This window comes from Rhinatrema bivittatum, chromosome 8 (assembly GCF_901001135.1).
Source record: "Rhinatrema bivittatum chromosome 8, aRhiBiv1.1, whole genome shotgun sequence".
NCBI classification, from domain to species: Eukaryota; Metazoa; Chordata; class Amphibia; order Gymnophiona; family Rhinatrematidae; genus Rhinatrema; species Rhinatrema bivittatum.
In genome coordinates this window covers 90,170,662-90,189,585 of record NC_042622.1, presented here as the reverse complement: position 1 = coordinate 90,189,585, position 18,924 = coordinate 90,170,662, and the positions used below count along the sequence as shown (strand labels likewise).

The 18,924-nt window shown below is 49.8% G+C and overlaps 1 protein-coding gene across 3 annotated transcripts in view; it reads right to left on the bottom strand.

Moving 5' to 3' along the window:
* LOC115098258 (sulfotransferase 1C2-like) overlaps window positions 1-18,924 on the bottom strand; it is a 64,673-nt gene that overhangs the window by 26,967 nt on the left and 18,782 nt on the right. The window lies entirely within an intron of this gene.

The following is an 18,924-nucleotide window of genomic DNA, read 5'->3' as shown; positions in this document are numbered from 1 at the left end:
TGTATAGACAGTGGCTGAGTTATAGGTGTTAAATTCAGAGCTCAATTCCTGTAGAATTTGGGGTCACTAAGCAAGGAGGTATTAAATTGCCATGTGAAAATAGGCAGCTTAAGGCATGCAGTGCACATAATTTCCACTAGAGATAGTGCTAGAGAGGATCCTACTTTGCACGATGTTAGCCACATAATCAATCCTGCTATAGGTACGTTGGTGAGGTGAATAGTACATATAACCTCTATCCGAGGCATGAGTAAGGTGCCAGATATCTATTAATTGCAGGGTGGAGGTCAAGTCCATATTGTCAGGGTTAGATTGTATAGCAGACTGGGCACAGCAGATCTTTTGAGAAAAGGGTCCATGCACACATTCCCATCTAACAACTTTTCTAAGCCAAAAGGTAATAGTGATATCGGTCAGTGATATATAGAATACCACTTGGTCGTGATTGGACTATAGACATTAACCATCGTGAATTATTTCAAAGTGCAATCTAGAATAACATAGCGCTTCTTTGTGTCTGGCAGTGACTGCCACACTGTTAAGGGAAGGGATTTTTCCACTAAGATACAGACCGCCCCTGCTCCTAGAGTTGTAAGAGGCTCTCAGTTTCTCATGTTCTGCTTTGGTTAAATGTGTTTCTTGCAGTAGCAAGATCTGAACTTTATTTTGATGAGCAAGCTGCAGTATGCCTTTTCTTTTTATTGGAGAAGCTGTCCCTCATGTTAAGGGACATACATTTTCTATCATGAGCCATATCCACAGCAAATATACAGTGTGACTAGGATGATAATCAGAACCATCCAAGAGGTAACTATATAAACGTTATGCACAAACAGAGGCAAAACCATGTACTGATCACTGAAACTTCCAGAGTTAAGACATGTCCATGCATAGAAAGAGTACCAAGGCATGTGTCAAACCAGAGTATGCCTGTCATCCCACCCCCCCCCCCCCCCATCCCAATCCAAACCCACTCCAAAACTTAGTACAATGTTGGGATTACTACCTGATAATCCCCTTTTCCTTAGTGTAGACAGATGGACTCAGAACAAATGGGGATAGTATCCGCGTGCTAGCAGTTGGAGACGGATCTGACGTCAGCACGGGGGTGTATATATCCCCACAGGAAGCGTAGCTATTCAGTAATCTTCCTTGCAAAAGCTGTTATAGATGTGTGTACTGATGCTCAGTTAAAAAGTGAAACAGGATTCCCCTGACCGATGGATAGTAGCTGGAGACCGCCAGCATTCCCAACCGGAAGGCGTGGACACCTGGTAGAGTGTACGCTCTTATGGAAACAGATGACATGGCTTACCTTGAATCGGTGATACCCATGTTCGCAGGCATCTGGGCGGGATGCTGAGTCCATCTGTCTACACTAAGGAAAAGGGGATTATCAGGTAGTAATCCCAACATTTCCTGGCGTGTAGCCAGATGGACTCAGAACAAATGGGATGTATAAAAGCTTTACTCCCAGCCTGGGCGGGAGGCTGCCTGAGGCCCATGTAGTACCACCCTCGCGAATGCCGAGTCCTCCCTGGCCTGGACATCCAGACGGTAGAACCTGGAGAAGGTATGGAGGGAGGACCACGTCGCTGCTTTACAGATTTCCGCAGGCGACAGCATCCTGGATTCTGCCCAAGATGCTGCTTGTGCTCTGGTAGAATGAGCCTTGACTTGTAGAGGCGGAGACTTCCCAGCCTCTATGTACGCTGCTCTGACAACTTCTTTAATCCAGCGGGCGATGGTGGGCCGCGAGGCCGCTTCACCTAGCTTCTTCCCGCTGTACAGGACGAACAGATGGTCCGTCTTTCGTAAATCTTGTGTAAGTTCCAAATATCTGGGCAGCAATCTGCCAATGTCGAGATGGCGTAAGAAACGCCCTTCCTCAGATTTCTTCAGCCCCGCCGTGGTAGGCAAGGATATGGTTTGATTAAGATGAAACTGTGAAACCACTTTAGGTAGAAAGGAGGGAACCGTACGAAGACGGAGCACACTGTTAGCCTTCTATTGGACGCGCGTTTTCCCTTACCCCTTATTCAGTAAGGGGAGGAAAACGCGCGTCCAACCCGCGGCACCTAATATGCAAAGCAATAATGGGCTGCAAATGTATGGAGGGAACTCCAGGTTGCAGCCTTGCAGATGTCAGGAAGCGGCACCGATCGAAGGTGTGCTACTGAAGTCGCCATGGCCCTCACAGAGTGTGCTTTAACACGGTCTTGGAAAGGAATGCCAGCTTGCTGATAGCAAAAGGAGATGCAGTCCGCCAACCAGGAGGAAAGAGTCTGTTTACCCACAGGTTGCCCTAACTTGTTAGGATGGAAAGAGACGAATAATTGAGTGCTCTTCCTGTGGGCAACTGTACGGTCTAGATAAAATGCTAGAGCCCGTTTACAGTCAAGGGTATGCAGAGTCTGTTCCCCGGAGTTGGAGTGGGGCTTGGGAAAAAAGATAGGTAGTATGATGGATTGATTAATATGAAACTCCGAAACTACCTTAGGTAAGAATTTAGGGTGAGTGCGAAGTACCGCCCGGTCCTTCAGGAGTTTAGTGTAAGGCGGATAGGTAACTAGGGCCTGTAGTTCACTAACCCTGCGAGCGGAAGTAATAGCCAAAAGGAATAACGCTTTCCATGTGAGATATTTTAGATCACAGGAGTGAAGAAGTTCGAAAGGTGGTTTCATAAGGCGACCAAGAACCAGATTAAGGTCCCAAGATGGGGCCGGAGGACGTAAAGATGGCTTCAAATGGAGCAATCCTTTAAGAAAGCGTGTTACAAGGGGTTGTACTGAAATAGGGATACCCCCGATACCTTTATGGAAGGTGGCTACCGCACTGACATGCATTCTGATGGAAGAGGTCTTTAGACCTGATTCTGATAAATGCTAGAGATAGTCCAAGAATTTGGAAATTGAACAGGAAAGGGGATCAAGGGACTGAGAAGTGCACCATGATGTATACCTTTTCCATTTGTAGGAATAAGATTTTCTTGTGGAAGGCTTTCGTGAAGCGATCAGGACACGAGAAACTGAATCCAAAAGGTTAAATGGTTGAAGGACTAACCTTTCAACATCCATGCCGTCAGGGACAAGGCTTGGAGGTTGGGATGGAGGAGGCATCCGTCGTTTTGAGTGACCAGATGCGGGTCCTGTCCCAGAGGAATGTGCCTGCGGATGGAGAGATCCTGGAGTATGGGAAACCACACTTGGCGTGGCCAGTGTGGTGTTATCAGGATCATGGTTCCCCTGTCCTGACGTAGCTTCACGAGAGTCTTCGACAGAAGAGGAAGTGGAGGGAATGCATAAAGCAGACCGGTTGTCCATGTGAGGGAGAATGCATCCCTGGGCCGAGAGTGCTGGCTCCGAATGAGAGAGCAGTAATTGTCCACTTTGTGGTTCTGAGGGGACGCAAAGAGGTCTATGTGGGAATAACCCCATTGCTGGAAAAGAGTGGTTGCTACCAAGGGATTGAGGGACCAATCGTGTGGGTGGAAAACACGGCTCAGTTTGTCTGCCAAGACATTGTTCACTCCCGGCAAGTAGGTGGCTCTGAGGTACAAGGAGCGGGAGATGGCTTCTGCCCAAATCTGCACAGCTTCCTGACACAAAAGAAAGGAACCTGTGCCCCCCTGCTTGTTTATGTACCACATGGCCACCTGGTTGTCCGTCTAAATCAAGATTATGTGGTTCGATAGGCAATCTTGAAAAGTCCTGAGAGCATGTCGTATTGCTCGAAGTTCCAGGAAGTTGATCTGGTGTTTGGCTTCCTCTGGAGACCAGAATCCTTGGGTTTGTAAATTGTTTACATGGGCTCCCCAACAGACATTGGAAGCGTTGGTTGTGAGAATTATTTGAGGATCTGGTAGGTGAAAAGGCAAGCCCTGTAGGAGGTTGGATTGAGTTTTCCACCAGACAAGAGACAGACGGAGTGCATCGGTGATGCGAACAATGGAGGACAGAGGCTGAACAGCTTGGATCCATTGTGATCTCAGAGTCCATTGCATGACTCTCATGGCCAGGCTGGCCATGGGAGTCACATAAACTGAGGAGGCCATGTGTCCCAGCAGAATGAGGAATTGTTGAGCTGTTGCTGTGCGTTGAGACTGCAACTGGCAAGCTAGGGACACAAGGATTTGGACTCGTTGATGAGGAAGGAAGGCTTTTGCCTGTAAGGTGTCCAAGTCTGCCCCAATGAAGGATAAGGTCTGAGATGGGATTAAGTAGGATTTCTCGTAATTGACAAGAAACCCTAGAGAAAGTAGAGTTTGAATTGTCAGGGTCAGGGAGGACCGAGTGATTTGCTGGGTTGGGGCCCTGATTAACCAATCGTCCAGATAGGGGTAGACGTGGACACCTTCCTTCCTGAGAAATGCTGCAACTACCACGAGGCATTTAGTGAAAACTCGTGGTGCGGATGCCAGGCCGAAAGGGAGCACTCGGTATTGATAGTGATTTCAGCCTACTAAAAAACGGAGGTATTTGCGATGAGGTTGAGTTATCGCAATGTGAGTATAGGCGTCTTTTAGGTCTAGAGAGCAGAGCCAATCCCCTCTTTGCAGCAGAGGGAGAAGCGAGCCCAGGGTTACCATCATGAACTTCTCTCTGTGAAGGTACTTGTTGAGGGCCCGTAGGTCCAGGACTGGTTGAAGTCCTCCTGACTTTTTTGGGATCAGAAAGTACCTGGAGTAGAACCCTAGTCCTTTTTGTGAGGGAGGAACGGGTTCTATAGCGTTTGACTGGAGGAGAAGGGAAACTTCCTGCTCGAGAAGAACAGAGTGATCGGTGAGTCCCCACGCCTGCATGGGCGGGGAGTCCGAAGGGAGAGTCAGGAAGTTGAGGTGGTAACCATGTGCAATTATCGCTATCACCCATTGATCTGTGGTGATATGATGCCATTTTTCTAGAAAGTGGCTTAACCGACCTCCTACTGGTATGGTTGGAAGAGGGATTTGGCAACTGCTCTCTAATTGAAAGTCAAAAACCCGATGCAGGGCCAGGTTGTGGAGCTGCTGGGGCTTTTGTTTTCAAGACTGGCGAGGCTGAGATTTATGGTAAGTCCTCGCAGACCTAGACTTGGTTTGTGGGGGATAATACTTCCGTGGACGGAAGAAGGACTTTTTTGGGTCCTTCTTGAACGGCTGTTTAGAAGGTAAGTCAGAAGGAATGGATGAGAGCTGTTTAAGTGTCTCATGATGATCCTTCAATTCAGCAACAATTTGCTGAATTTGCTCACCAAACAAATTATCCCCTAGACAGGGCAGGTCAGAGAGCCTGTCCTGAACCTCCGGACGAAGGTCAAATGAGTTAAGCCAAGCCCAGCGTCTTGCGGAGATGGCCGTAGCAGAAAGTCTGGTGGAAGCATCAAAGATGTCTTAAGCTGTTCTTATCTCATGCTTCCCAGCTTCAAACCCTTTATTTAATAGGGATTGAAGTTGTGGTTGGAACTGCTCTGGTAAGGTATCTGAGTACTCCTGTATCTGTTTAAGAATGACCCTATTGTATTGGGTCATATATAGCTGATAAGAGGCTATTCTGGAAATTAGCATGGCTCCTTGGTATACTTTCCTACCTATACTATCTAGGAATTTATTTTCCTTAGTAGGAGGTATGGAAGAATGTGGCTTTATTCTTTTAGCTTTCTTTTGAGCTGATTCTACCACAACAGAGTGGTGGTCTAGCTGAGGTTTCTGAAAGCCAGGTGCTGACTGTACAAGATAGGTAGAGTCAGCTTTTTTGTTTACTGGAGCAACAGATCCAGGAGATTCCCAATTCTTTTTTAGAAGGTCCAGAAAAACCTGATGAATTGGAATAGAAGTGATGACTTTAGGGGCATCCAAGAATTGGAGCAACTCCATCATCTGGTGCCTGTCATCTTGCTCCAATTGAAGCTGAAAAGGGACCAACTCCGACATTTCCTTCACGAAATTTATGAAAGAGAGGTCCTCAGGAGGAGAACGCTTTCTACTTCCCGCAGGAGAGGGTGGTGAAGGCAAATCATCGGTGTCTGTGGAGGTATCATCACCCCAGGTGTCATAAGGATCAGGTTGCTGACATGTAGGACCATGAGGGGGTTGGATACCTGAAGGCCCCGGTTGAGGCTCCGAGAAACTCGAAGGAATTGCCGGGGGCATCGAGAATGTCCTAGGTGGCATCGGTGCTGGCATCGAAGGAATCGGTGTCGGCATCGAAGGTATGGGTGCCGTCATCGAAATTCTCGATGGAGCTGAGGTGCGTATCGCCCCCGTGGAATGTATCGGTGGCGAGGGACGACATAGTACCGATGGTACTACCCCCGAAGGGGGAATTCGGTACGGTGTTTCTCCACCCGATGAGATAGCTGTCGGAGACCCGGGTATCACTAGAGGAAGGGCAGTCATAAGCGCTTCCATCCGGGCAAGCAGCGGTGCTAGTGCTGCTAGAATCGGGTCGGTGACCGGTTCCACTCTCGGTGCCGGAGGAATCTGGAACCATTGCATCGCCTTGTCGATGGCCTCCTGGACCAGCCGGTCCAGTTCTACCCGGAGACCTGGGGTAACAATACCCGGCTCCACGGGAGAAGGAGGCTGAGGCTGAGCTGGAGGGACCACCGTCACCGGTGGAGTCGCGGCTCCCAAACCCCGAAGGGGTGAGGGTTGCCTCGGTGTCTGCGAGACAGGAGTGGATGGTGCCACTTCTGGTCGAGACTACTTCAGAGGAGGCTCGGACAGTACTGAGGTCGATGACTTCGATTCCTCGACGGTCCGAGACTTGTGACGTCGATGGCGATGTTTTTCTCTCCGATCCCCTTGATCTTCGGGGGAAGGGACGGGAGTCTATGGCCGCGGAGACATCGATGACAGGCTGTCACCGGGAGGCTGTCGACGATGGTGAGACTTCGACGGTGCCGGTTCCGATGACGTCGATGCAATCGATGGCGTCGGAGTGTGAGCATGGAAAAGGAGTCCCATTTTCTCCATTCTGGCTTTGCGACCTTTTGGTGTCATTAGGGCACATTTGGTGCAAGTCAGGACATCATGCTCACTCCCTAAACACAAAACACAGACTCTATGTGGGTCTGTGATGGACATAGTATGTGTACAGTCCGGGCACCGACGGAACCCCGACGCCATGGCCATAGGCCAAAAATTTATCCGCGGGACGGTCGACTGCCAACAGGCCTCGAGGGCCGAACTCGACGGTAGTCGACAAAAACAACGGCAAAAACTTACCGAAGTACCGGGGAGCAAAATTTGAAGAGGGGAGACCCCTGAGGGGCAAATTTTTCTTCAAGAAATTAGTTGAAGAAATTCCTGTCAGGAATGTGGTAAGAGCTCCTTAACCGCGTGGCTTACTGCTGAGTGGAAAAAAGAAGACTGAAGGGAGACCCCTGCTGGCTGCAGGGTTAGTGCCGTGCTGGGCATGCCCAGTAGGGGCCAGTCAAAGTTCCTGAAACTTTGACAGAAGTTTTCCGTGGTTGGGCTCCATCCTCGATGTCACCCATTTGTGAGGACAACCATCCTGCTTGTCCTGTGAGAAAAAAAATATATCACAACATGTATATTATATTTACATGCACTGCTATGGTGCCAACCAGAAAACCCTACTAAAAAAACAAAGGCACTTAGAACCCATATGACATTAGGACTACTGTAACACATGTTGGATGTGGGCTTGACCCTCAGAAAGCTATGAGTAAATTACTAGGGATGTGAATCGTTTTTTGACAATTTAAAATATCGTCCGATATATTTTAAATCGTCAAAATGGCCGCCCATTTTGTGGCGGCCATTTTGCAAAATGGCGCCGGCTGAAGACAACAGGATTCAATTGAGGGGGCCGTTCCGGACCGCCGCCGTTCTGGACCACCGCTGGATCCCCAGGTAATTTAAAGCATTTGGGGGGGTTCGGGAGGGTGGGGGATTTAATTTAAAGGGTCGGGGTGGGTTTTAGGGGGTTTTAGTGTGTCGGCTCACGATTTTAACGATTTTCACGATAGTTTACACACCCAAACGGCAACAATACGATTCCCTCCCCCTCCCAGCCGAAATCGATCGTTAAGACGATCGAGGACACGATTCACATCTCTATAAATTACAACTAAAATGTAATAAGCCTCCCATACCAAAACAGCACTAACTGCCAGTACTTAAAAAGTAAGAACCCTATCAATGAGAAGGCAGCATTACAAATATTACACTAGACCCTAACACACGAATACACCTCCTCGCCAAGCACACACAGGTGTGTCGCCACACTTCCTGGTCCCCTGCTAGCCCAGCTGCTCCCCCTGCACCAGTGAAGTAGGAACTCATCCTCCACCCAGGCTTAAAATGCTGACAGCCATAAGAGCATGCCATACAGGGACAGACCAAGGGTCCATCAAGCCCAACATCCTGTTTCCAACAGTGGCCAACATAACAGATTCACATTTACCCATTCTAGACCTCTCATGATCTTAAAGACCACTATTATATCCCCCCTCAGCCGTCTCTTCTCCAAGCTGAAAAGTCCTAACCTCTTTAGTCTTTCCTTATAGGGGAGCTGTTCCATTCCCCTTATCATTTTGGTCACCCTTCTCTGCACTTTCTCCAGTGCAACTATATCTTTTTTGAGATGCGGCGACCAGAATTGTACACAGTATTCAAGGTGCGGTCTCACCATGGAGCGATACAGAGGCATAACATGGGGAAGAAAGACACTGTGCTCGATTGTTGCCCATGTAGCCCCCCTTAATAAATACTCAACAATCTGTTGGCTTTAAAATAGGCAGCAGTTTAATAATAACTAACCCAAGTCCTTACATCAACTTTAACAATAACGAAACACCCCCTCCCCAAAATGCTCTCCACCCCCATCCTTTCTTTGGCCTCCACCACCTTAAACCCCAATGGTGGAGTTACCCACTCCCCTTTCCACCTGGCTCCGCCTCATACCAGCGAGAGCAAGCTCTACCGTGAACCTTAGCCCCACGGTTCTCCGGTCCTCCCGTGTAGCAGTCCCCCCCCCCCCCCCCCCAACTACACAGGGCACTCCCCCACCTCCATCAACCAACTCTCCCCCCCCCCCCCCCCCCCCCAGCATTACAACATAACAATAGGCTCGGGTTTACCGCCACCAACAAGCCGACTATCGGCTTGTTCCCCCACTGTGGCCCTATTTACCATCTACTGATCTCCTTCTCCAGCCCCTCTTGTAGCACGTGGTTAAACAAGTCCATCCCCACTTCCGAGAGATGAACCCCGTCCCCGCCAAATAATCCTGCTTCAACTTCCCAAGACCATGAATGTCTTACCCAAAAACCCCCTTCCCAGCCCATCCACTTCCCCATTTGTCTGTTCAATTTTTTAACACCCGAGTTCCAAATTGTTTCCTCCTTATTCTTCAAACGGACAATAATGTCCGACCACCCTACCCTCACCTGTGGCCACCTTATCATGATTTACGCCAGATCCTTCTTTATGCATGTAAGCAGGGCGTGACACCTTTTGGAGCAGACATCATTACCTCCTAAGGTAATTAACAAAATCCCCGGTATACCCCACATGTCAATCCTTTCTTGCAAAAATGACAGCAAATCATCCCAATGCATGCCTCTTCAACTGAACCATGCCAGCTGCCATCCCAAGCACTCCAGTTCCAGGTGCTCCCCGTAGGGGCATTTCAAAGCTCTTCTCTGGGCTCCGTGTACAAACGAATGGCCCACAATCCAGGCACATCCGGTCCTGCGCCTCTGCCCCAAAAGTTCTGAAACAAGACGTACCCATTAGTGCAGCCATTCCGCCTAACCCCCGCCCTCCATCCCTCCCACTCAGTCCACACTTTCAATTACCCTCCCCCATCCGAATGTACTCCCGGAAAGCCCCAGACCTCCATCTCCCTTTGCTTTGAATCCCCGCATCTGGTAGTCCTGCCTCTGCCGCTGAAGTCGCTGCCCCTATCCCGAAGTAATGTGAGCTATACCTCTGAGCATCTCTGCCGTCTGCACTGACAACCCTACGTAAAACCTGCGCAAACTGATACCTTGTCAACGCAGAGTCATCTGCATGTACTAGAAAAGAACCGTCCATGGCCGGTCATATCCGTGAATATAATATTACTGTTTGTACCGGGCAGACCACTGCGCTCTCGGTTGGTAAAAGATTAATAAAATGTGCCTTTCCCTAATTGATCGGTTTTGGATTTTGGAATAAACAATGTTACAGACTGCTCCTTAATCCAAATGCTTTCCAGCATAATTCCTTTTCCCTTTGTACTCCTTCGGGACTGGGCTACTAACTCACTGACTCTCATGGCGCCAAAGAAGGCCCACGAAAAAGCCAATCAAAATAGTGCCACTTCGAACCATGTCCAACATACCTGTTTTAACAATACGGAAAATCGGATCAAGTCATAATATCTAATAGGTAGCCTTTGATCCCTGTGTATTCCCACCCTTTTTTGCCAACCCCCAAGAATCTTTCGCAGCCAAAAACTTTGCATGGGATTACCCCATCCCTTCAACTTTTGAAAAAATGCGAAACTGTAGAGATTACTTACCTGATAATCTCGTTTTCCCTAGTGTATGCAGATGGACTCAAAACAAGTGGGTATAGCGTGCTCGTGCTAGCAGTTGGAGACGGATCTGACGTCAGCACGGGTACATATACCCCCACAGGAAGTGCAGCAATTCAGTAATCTTCCTTGCAAAAGCTTTATGGATATATGTGTAACTGACCGATTGATTAAATGAACAGGATTACCCTGACTGATTGATAGTAGCTGGACACCACCAGTGTTCTCAACCGGAAGGCGTCAACACCCGGCAGGGTGGATGCCCTATTATAAGACAATATGGCTTACCGTGAGACGGTGAATCCCCATGTAGGCCGGCAGCCGGGCGGGATGCTGAGTCCATCTGCATACACTAAGGAAAACGAGATTATCAGGTAAGTAATCTCTACATTTCCTAGCGTGTAGCAGATGGACTCAAAACAAGTGGGATGTACAAAACCTACTCCCGGACTGGGTGGGAGGCTGCCCGAGGTCCGTTCAGGATTGCCCTCGCAAACGCTGTGTCCTCCCTGGCCTGGACGTCCAGACGATAGAATCTGGAAAAGGTATGGAGGGAGGACCACGTCGCCGCTTTACAGATCTCTGCAGGCGACAGCATCCTAGTTTCTGCCCAAGAGGCTGCTTGCGCTCTGGTAGAGTGAGTCTTGACCCGTAGAGGTGGTGGTTTCCCCGCTTCTACGTAAGGCTGCCTTGATAACTTCTTTGATCCAGCGGGCGATGGTTGCCCATGAGGCCGCTTCCCCTTGCTTCTTCCCGCTGTGAAGCACGAACAGGTGGTCCGTCCTTCGTATTGCTTCTGACATTTCCAGGTATCTGGACAGTAGCCTGCCGATGTCGAGATGGCGTAATATTCGACCTTCTTCCGACTTCTTCAAACCGTCCGTGGTAGGCAAGGATATGGTTTGGTTGAGGTGGAAGTGTGAGACCACTTTGGGTAAGAAGGAAGGAACTGTGCGAAGATGGATAGCCTCTGGAGTGATTCTGAGAAACGGATCTCGGCAGGACAGCGCTTGTAGCTCTGAGATGCGGCTTGCTGAGCATACGGCCATCAGGAACACCATCTTCAAGGTTAACAAACGGAGGGACAGGCCTCGAAGGGGTCTGAAGGTGGGACCCGCTAGAAATTCCAAAACTAGGTTGAGGTTCCACAGGGGCACTGGCCACTTCAGTGGCGGGCGAATGTTTGACTCCTTTCAGGAAACGTGAAACGTCTGGGTGTGTGGCAATGCTGTTGCCGTCACTCCAGGGACCGTAGCAGGATAGCGCTGCCACCTGGACCTTGATGGAATTGAGGGACAAACCCTTCTGAAGTCCATCTTGCAGGAAATCCAAAATGATAGGGATTTTAGCGGCATGTGGATTGGTGCCGTGAGATTCGCACCAGGCTTCAAATACTCTCCAGATCCTTATATACGTTAGCGATGTGGAGAACTTGCGTGCTCAGAGGAGTGTATCTATTACCGGCCCTGAGTATCCTCTTTTCTTCAGTCTAGCCCTCTCAATGGCCAGACCGTAAGAGAGAATTGAGCTGGATCCTCGTGGAGGATGGGACCTTGCCGCAGTAGGTCCCTGTGCGGAGGCAGGGGTAGTGGATTCCCTGCCAGTAGTCTTCTCATGTCTGCGTACCAGGGTCTTCTTGGCCAGTCCGGGGCCACTAGAAGAACTAGGCCTCTGTGCCGCTGAATCTTGTGTATAATGGCTCCCAGCAGGGGCCATGGAGGAAAAGCATATAGCAGGATCCCCTGAGGCCATGGCTGTACCAGGGCGTCGATCCCGTGGGAGAGAGGATCTCGCCTGCAACTGAAGTATCTGGGTACTTGAGCATTGGACCCGTCTGCTAGTAGGTCCATGCCTGGAGTCCCCCACTGATCCACAATCATCTGGAAAGCTGTGGGTGACAGCTGCCATTCCCCCGGGTTTAGGCTTTTTCTGCTGAGGAAGTCTGCCGTGGTGTTGTCCTTCCTGGCGATGTGGACGGCGGAGATGTCCTGGAGATTTGCTTCTGCCCAAGTCATCAGGGGGGCTATTTCTACTTGTCGGCTTCTGGTTCCGCCCTGTCGGTTGATGTATGCCACTGTGGTGGCGTTGTCCGACATCACTCTGACAGCTCTGTTTCAAAGTCTGTGGGCATAGCGCAGGCATGCCAGCCTGACTGCCCGTGCCTCTAGTCGGTTGATGTTCCACCCCGACTCTTCTCTGTTCCACCGCCCTTGGGCGGTGAGTTCTTCGCAGTGTGCTCCCCATCCGTTCAGGCTGGCATCTGTCGTGAGCAGGGTTCAAGTTGGGGAGGACATTCTCGACCCCCGGCTCATGTGGCCGGGCTGCAACCACCACCGTAGCTGATTCCGCACTCTGGCTGGTAGAGGTAGGTGTACGGTGTAGTGCTGTGATCGTGGGCTCCATCGAGATAGGAGGGCGCGTTGTAATGGTCTCATATGAGCCCGTGCCCATGGTACCACCTCCAGGGTGGATGCCATAAGGCCGAGGACCTGTAGGTAATCCCAAGCTGTGGGTCAGGTGGCGCTCAGCAGGGCCAGCAGACGATTCTGGAGCTTTGATCTCCTCTTGGAGGTCAGACTGACCTTGTCTTCCTGGGTGTCGAATCGGACTCCTAGGTATTCCAGCGACTGAGAAGGCTGTAGGGAACTCTTGTTCAAGCTTTCCAGAAGAGCTATAACTCTGTTGGTTGCCTGGTGGCTCTCCTCCGGTGACTTCGCCTGGATCAGCCAATCGTCCAGGTAGGGATGGACGAGGATTCCCTCCTTCCTGAGGGACGCTGCCACTACTACTATGACCTTGGTAAAGGTCCGCGGCGCGGTGGCTAACCCGAAGGCTAAAGCTCGGAACTGGAAGTGTTGGTCCAGGACCTTGAAGCGTAAATAGTGCTGATGATCCCGATAGATTGTGATATGCAAGTAGGCTTCCGACAGATCTAGGGATGTGAGAAACTCCCCTGGCTGTACTGAATTTTTGACAGACCGCAGAGTTTCCATGCAAAAGCTGGGGACCCGTAGGTATCGGTTGACTGACTTGAGGTCCAGGACGGGCCGGAAAGTGCCCTCCTTGGGCACGATGAAATAAATGGAATAATGCCCAGAATTCATCTCCCTTGCAGGCACTGGGATTATGGCCTTTAGGGACAGGAGCCTCCGCAAGGTAACTTCGAGTGCCGTCCTCTTGATGGGCGAACAAGGAGATAAGAACATAAGAACATAAGAAAATGCCATACTGGGTCAGACCAAGGGTCCATCAAGCCCAGCATCCTGTTTCCAACAGTGGCCAATCCAGGCCACAAGAACCTGGCAAGTACCCAAAAACTTCCACAAACTTCCACAAACCTGTCCGGCGGGAGTCGAAGGAAGTCCAGATAATACCCTTCTCGGATGATGGCGAGGACCCACTGGTCCGAGGTAATCTCGACCCACCTGCGGTAGAAGAGGGTTAAGCCTGCCCCCTATGGCTGCTACCCCTGGATGGGTCGGCTGATTGTCATTGTGGCTCAGGCCCTCTAACAGGGGGTTCATTCTAGGTCCCCCTGGGGTGTCATGGCCCGGGATAGCCAGTTCCAACAGGCATTGAGAGATCAGGCCTGGGAGATCCCCCATTGTGACAAAGGCTTGAATCCCCTTGAATAATTCCACCCAGGAGAGCGAAGCAGGATCTGTTCTGAGGGGTACCAGGTCTCTCGGGTTCCCCGGCTGCTCACCGCTGCCTGCTAGGTCCGGGGTGTTTCCTGAGGAACTGGCAAGTACGCTGGGCTGCGACCGGTCCTGGCCTGGAACTCCCAGGGCTTCTTCACATTGGGCACATAGGGAGTCTGCTTCCTCGCTCTGTGTGGCTCTGAGGTTGCATGCCGAGCAGAGGCTTATGCCTGATGCTGGAGGTGCCGGCTCCGCTGACGCATGGGCTCTCTTATGCTCCATCTCGTCTGTGAACTCGGCTGGAGTCTGCGCTTCGTAATATGCGCTTATCCACGTGCGCCTAGGAACGTACGCCTATGAACGGGCGCCTACCAACGGGCGCCTAACAACGTGCGCTTAGCAACGGGCGCCTATGAACATGCGCTTAGCAACGGGCACCTATGAACGTGCGCCTATCAGCGGTTGCCTATCAACGGTCGCTAAGCAACGGGCGCCTATGACCGTGCGCTTAGCATCAGGCGCCTATGACCGTGCGCCTAGCAACGGGCGCCTATGAACGTGCGCCTATCAACTTGCGCTCAGCGACGGGCGCCTATCAACCTGCGTCTAACAACGTGCGCTTGTTAACGTGCGCCTATCAGCGTGCGCGTAGCAACAGGCGCCTATTGCGCGAACCAGGCAGGCAAAATGGCGACCTCCGTGGCGGATTGCCACATAGGCAGACTCTGCTAATCCTCGCTTCCTCGGAGACCAACAAGTAAAGATGTACGCCTTACCTTGTCTTCGGCGCTTCCCGGTTGCGACCCGGGTGGTCTCCGGCTGCGGGTGGAGAGGGTGAGTACCATCACCGCCGCGCTCGAGGAAGTGCACCCGCTGCCTTTAGGCCGCGCCCGAACTTGTCTCGCTCGGGGGCCAAGTCCACGCCGGGACCGAGGCTGCCTCTATGCCGCGCCCGAGTCCTTCTCACTCGGCGGCTAGGTCCCTGCCTGGAGCCGGCCACCGGACCGAGGCTCTTACCTCCGAGGGACCACGGAAATCGCCTCGGGAAACTCAACTGGAGGAGGGACCGACTGGTATCACCGCAGAAGTGCGGGGCTTGTCTTCAGGTAGGTTTCTTCTATGAATTTAGTCGTTTAGAATTTGGAAACATGCTCAGCGAGCGTGAGGTAGCTCCAAACTGCTTTGGAGACGGAAATTACTGAATTGCTGCACTTCCTGCGGGGGTATATGTACCCGTGCTGACGTCAGATCCGTCTCCAACTGCTAGCACGAGCACTCTATACCCACTTGTTTTGAGTCCATCTGCTACACGCTAGGAAACAGGCAATTGTGCTCTAACAGTGGCCACTGAATAACCTGCTTGTTTTGCCCACAGCACAAAACCCACCACGAAACCGTCTGGCACTTTGCCCTCTGTCCACTCCCAATACTGCAGATAGTTTGCTAAGGCTTACATCCTTTTAAGTACGTATTCCACGTGCTAGAGGCCACTGAGGCTTGTATTAACTCCCATTCGTCTTCGTATGTAGTCTCCTGTAAATATCCACCGTCTTTCCTGTGCCTGGAGCCCTTGGAACCTTACATGAAAAAAGAAACCGTCAACTGCCTGCGTGCTTCCTTATCTCTGCCGACCTCTTTTTCCCCGCCCTCGGTGCAGACCTGCACCCCGATATCCTCAGATATTTATAATTTATTTTTTTTTTATATGGACATTGTGACTAGTAACCCCTACTCTGTACCATGCCCTACCATCACGGCCCCTGCTGCCCGCTCCCCTCTTCTACTAACCTATCCGCACTGGACTCCCCACCCCCCTCTCACCTTTCCTTGTTTCTACGGACCCACCCCTCCCTCTATCCAGCCCCCGTGTCCCAGATGGCATACTAAGGTTTCGTACCCTTCAATATCGCTTTGGTATTGGCCTGGGCGCACTTCGACATGGGGTGAGCGCCGTTGCATGCCGCGCAAGCATGTCTAAACTTACACTCTGGAAATTTGTTGCCCGCCATCTTTTCCCTGAATTTCTCATCGTAGTTGAGCCAAGCCCAACCTTCGTAATCCTTAAAAGCTCCAAGTATACTGTCGCAATACGCTAATAACGTTGTTAGTATGGTTTTACCGCTATTGATTTTATATTTCTTGATTTGTTTTGAGAACTGGTGAAGTTTCTCTTTTTCCTTTGTTACACTGCAGTCTCTCTGGCTTGTTGCGGTTTCTAGTTCAGTTTTTGTCTGCATGTTTCTAGTTATGCTTTATGGTCTCTTTATTCTTTGTTAGGTGAGGGTCAGCACATGTGATTCAGGTAAGGTTTTCTGCTGGTGTGTAGTTTCTGTGTAGGGCTCTATAGGAGCTTGGCTTGGTCCGTTTTCCTAATAGGAGTATTGGTGTCTTAGGCCTGCTGTCATATTTTCAGTGTTGCCTTTTCTTAGATAAGGTGGTTACTGTTTAAGTGCTGGAAATTGGTGCCGTTTTGGTTTGGGATGTTTACTATTTATGCAATTTCTGTTCAGACAGAGTACTTATCTTTCCCTTGTGTCATTCTTAACAATAAAAATAATACTGGGCCTTTATTTTTTTATTTCCACCATGAATTGAAATGAGCAGTGTATCACACATGTGAGCATGGTCTGTCAGGTGTGTCACGATGGGAAAAAGGTTGAGAACCACTGGCATAGAGTGCTGCCATTTGAGGCACTTGTGGCTCCAGCTGAAGGTTGTGTGACCCCATTTGGGGTCTTGACCCATAGTTTAGGCAGTCTGATCTAGAGTTCACTTCACCCCCCTCGTATTATGTAGTTGGGAAAGCTCAGTTAGAAGAAAATTGCTTCCCCTTGTTGGTCCTGCTCAACTGAAGAGTTTTATAGAAGGGAGGGAATGTGATATCCGCATTTCATCTTAAACTGTTGGTGGTGGGGTCTATGCATTTAAATAGGATTTTTTTGTTGTTGCTTTCTCTTTGGATGTTGCTTTTTTTCTTTTTTTGTTCTATTTGGCTTCTCCCCTCATAGTGGACTTTAAATGCTGGGGGTTAAAGTTATTGTTTTTTCCTTTGTTTCTAATTATATTTAAATATATTTACTATTAATTTATCCCCTGGATATATTTCTTTATCAACATTATACAATTTTTATCAAACATAACTAAACTTCAGAAATTAAAAAAGGGAAGGCTGCTGCATGATGGCCCTAGAGAAATAAGCAGAAATCATTGATATGGAACAGCATTCCAGCATGCGAGGAGAGTTGCTTCCATGCATTTGGCCATAGAAGCCTTTGAAACTGCTGCCTCTGCCAGTGGGCTGGTTTAAGTGCTCTGATAGTCACTAGATACAGCTGGCAACAGAAGTCCACCCTTCTGTTCTTGAGTAGGATATTTTCACTTCTCAAAAACTACTTCTTGGAAGCATCTCTCTTTCATCTAAATGTCCCCCAGAGGAGCATACTCTAGTCTTGCTGAACCATTGTGCTCATCTTCTCTCATAAGGTCCCCAAAGGTTCAGGGAGGTCTGAGGAAACTTGGTGTCTGGATACATCAGCCTTCTGGTCCCCCACTAGATGGCCCTAGATCCCTGCCCTGGTAGGTGATAGCTAGAGGGACAGACCATTCTCTGCAGCACCTCCCTCTGAGGCTGTCTGCAATGGTTTGTTCTCTACATTTGTGGGAGGAGTAGGAGTAGCGTGGTCGGTTTGAGTTAGCCTTTGAGGAGGAAGGAGCTATTTTTGGGTTTCCCCCTATCATTGCTGAGGAGATTCCTGACAATGCACAGCATGCACATGAGGATCTGCTTTTTCTTCTCGGAGAGACTTTAAGATTCTACTATTTTTGAATTGACTGGTGTGAAACCTTGGACCCTTTGGTGATGGTCAATCCCCAGATCTAGGGCCATGGAGCTGAAGACCTGTGAGCCCTCTTCTAGTTCAGAGAAAGAGCAGCAGTGACAGCATCACCCCAGAGTGAGAAGTTTTAGCTTTAACAGTTTTCTCCTTTTGTGCTATGAGGTTTTTGAACCACCCCTCCTCACAGGAAAACTGGGCAGGGATAGCAGTTTCCTGTTCATCGTCCGACCTTTCCTCATGGGAGGTCATCATCATCAGCAGGGCCACAACTGAATCTCTACCCAAGGGACCAGGCCAGAGGCTCGGTGAAAGAGTGAACATTTGGACTCTGGTTGGATTTTTTCCAGGATTAAGGGGATCCCCTCATCAGGAGGATATTCCTGGTCCACTAGGACAGTTCATGCATTCAGCAGCAGAGTAATAAATCTTATCCCAGGATCCTGAGAGAAGGGACATGTACCCAGAGAAAGAGAGACTCTTCTAAGAAAGACAGCTGTAATCTCAGCTTTTAGATTGATTATTGGACATTGATTTCACTTTGAAGAATCATTTCATTTAATTTGAACACCCCGTTTGTGTCCAGCTTGTCTGTCCCTTCGGCACAGGAACATTAAAATCAAGAGAGAGCCAGTGAGATACACACACTTAGGGAAAAATCCACACGACCACCTGGGCCAAAATGGTCTGCCTTCACCCTTACAGAAAGAACCCACACCTTGAGGTCAAGGGAAAGAGGGGAGAGTGCTAGTGAAGACAGCCCCAGATATAAATTTATTTTGTGTGCCCTTGGAAATAATACCAATCGAGAAAAAAGGGTTATATTTGGAATTGTCCCTCTCCATTTAATTGAGCCAGTTGATGATCAGATAGCAAAGGCAGTGACATAGCTGACTGCAGACCCTCTGGCAGGCTGGCCCC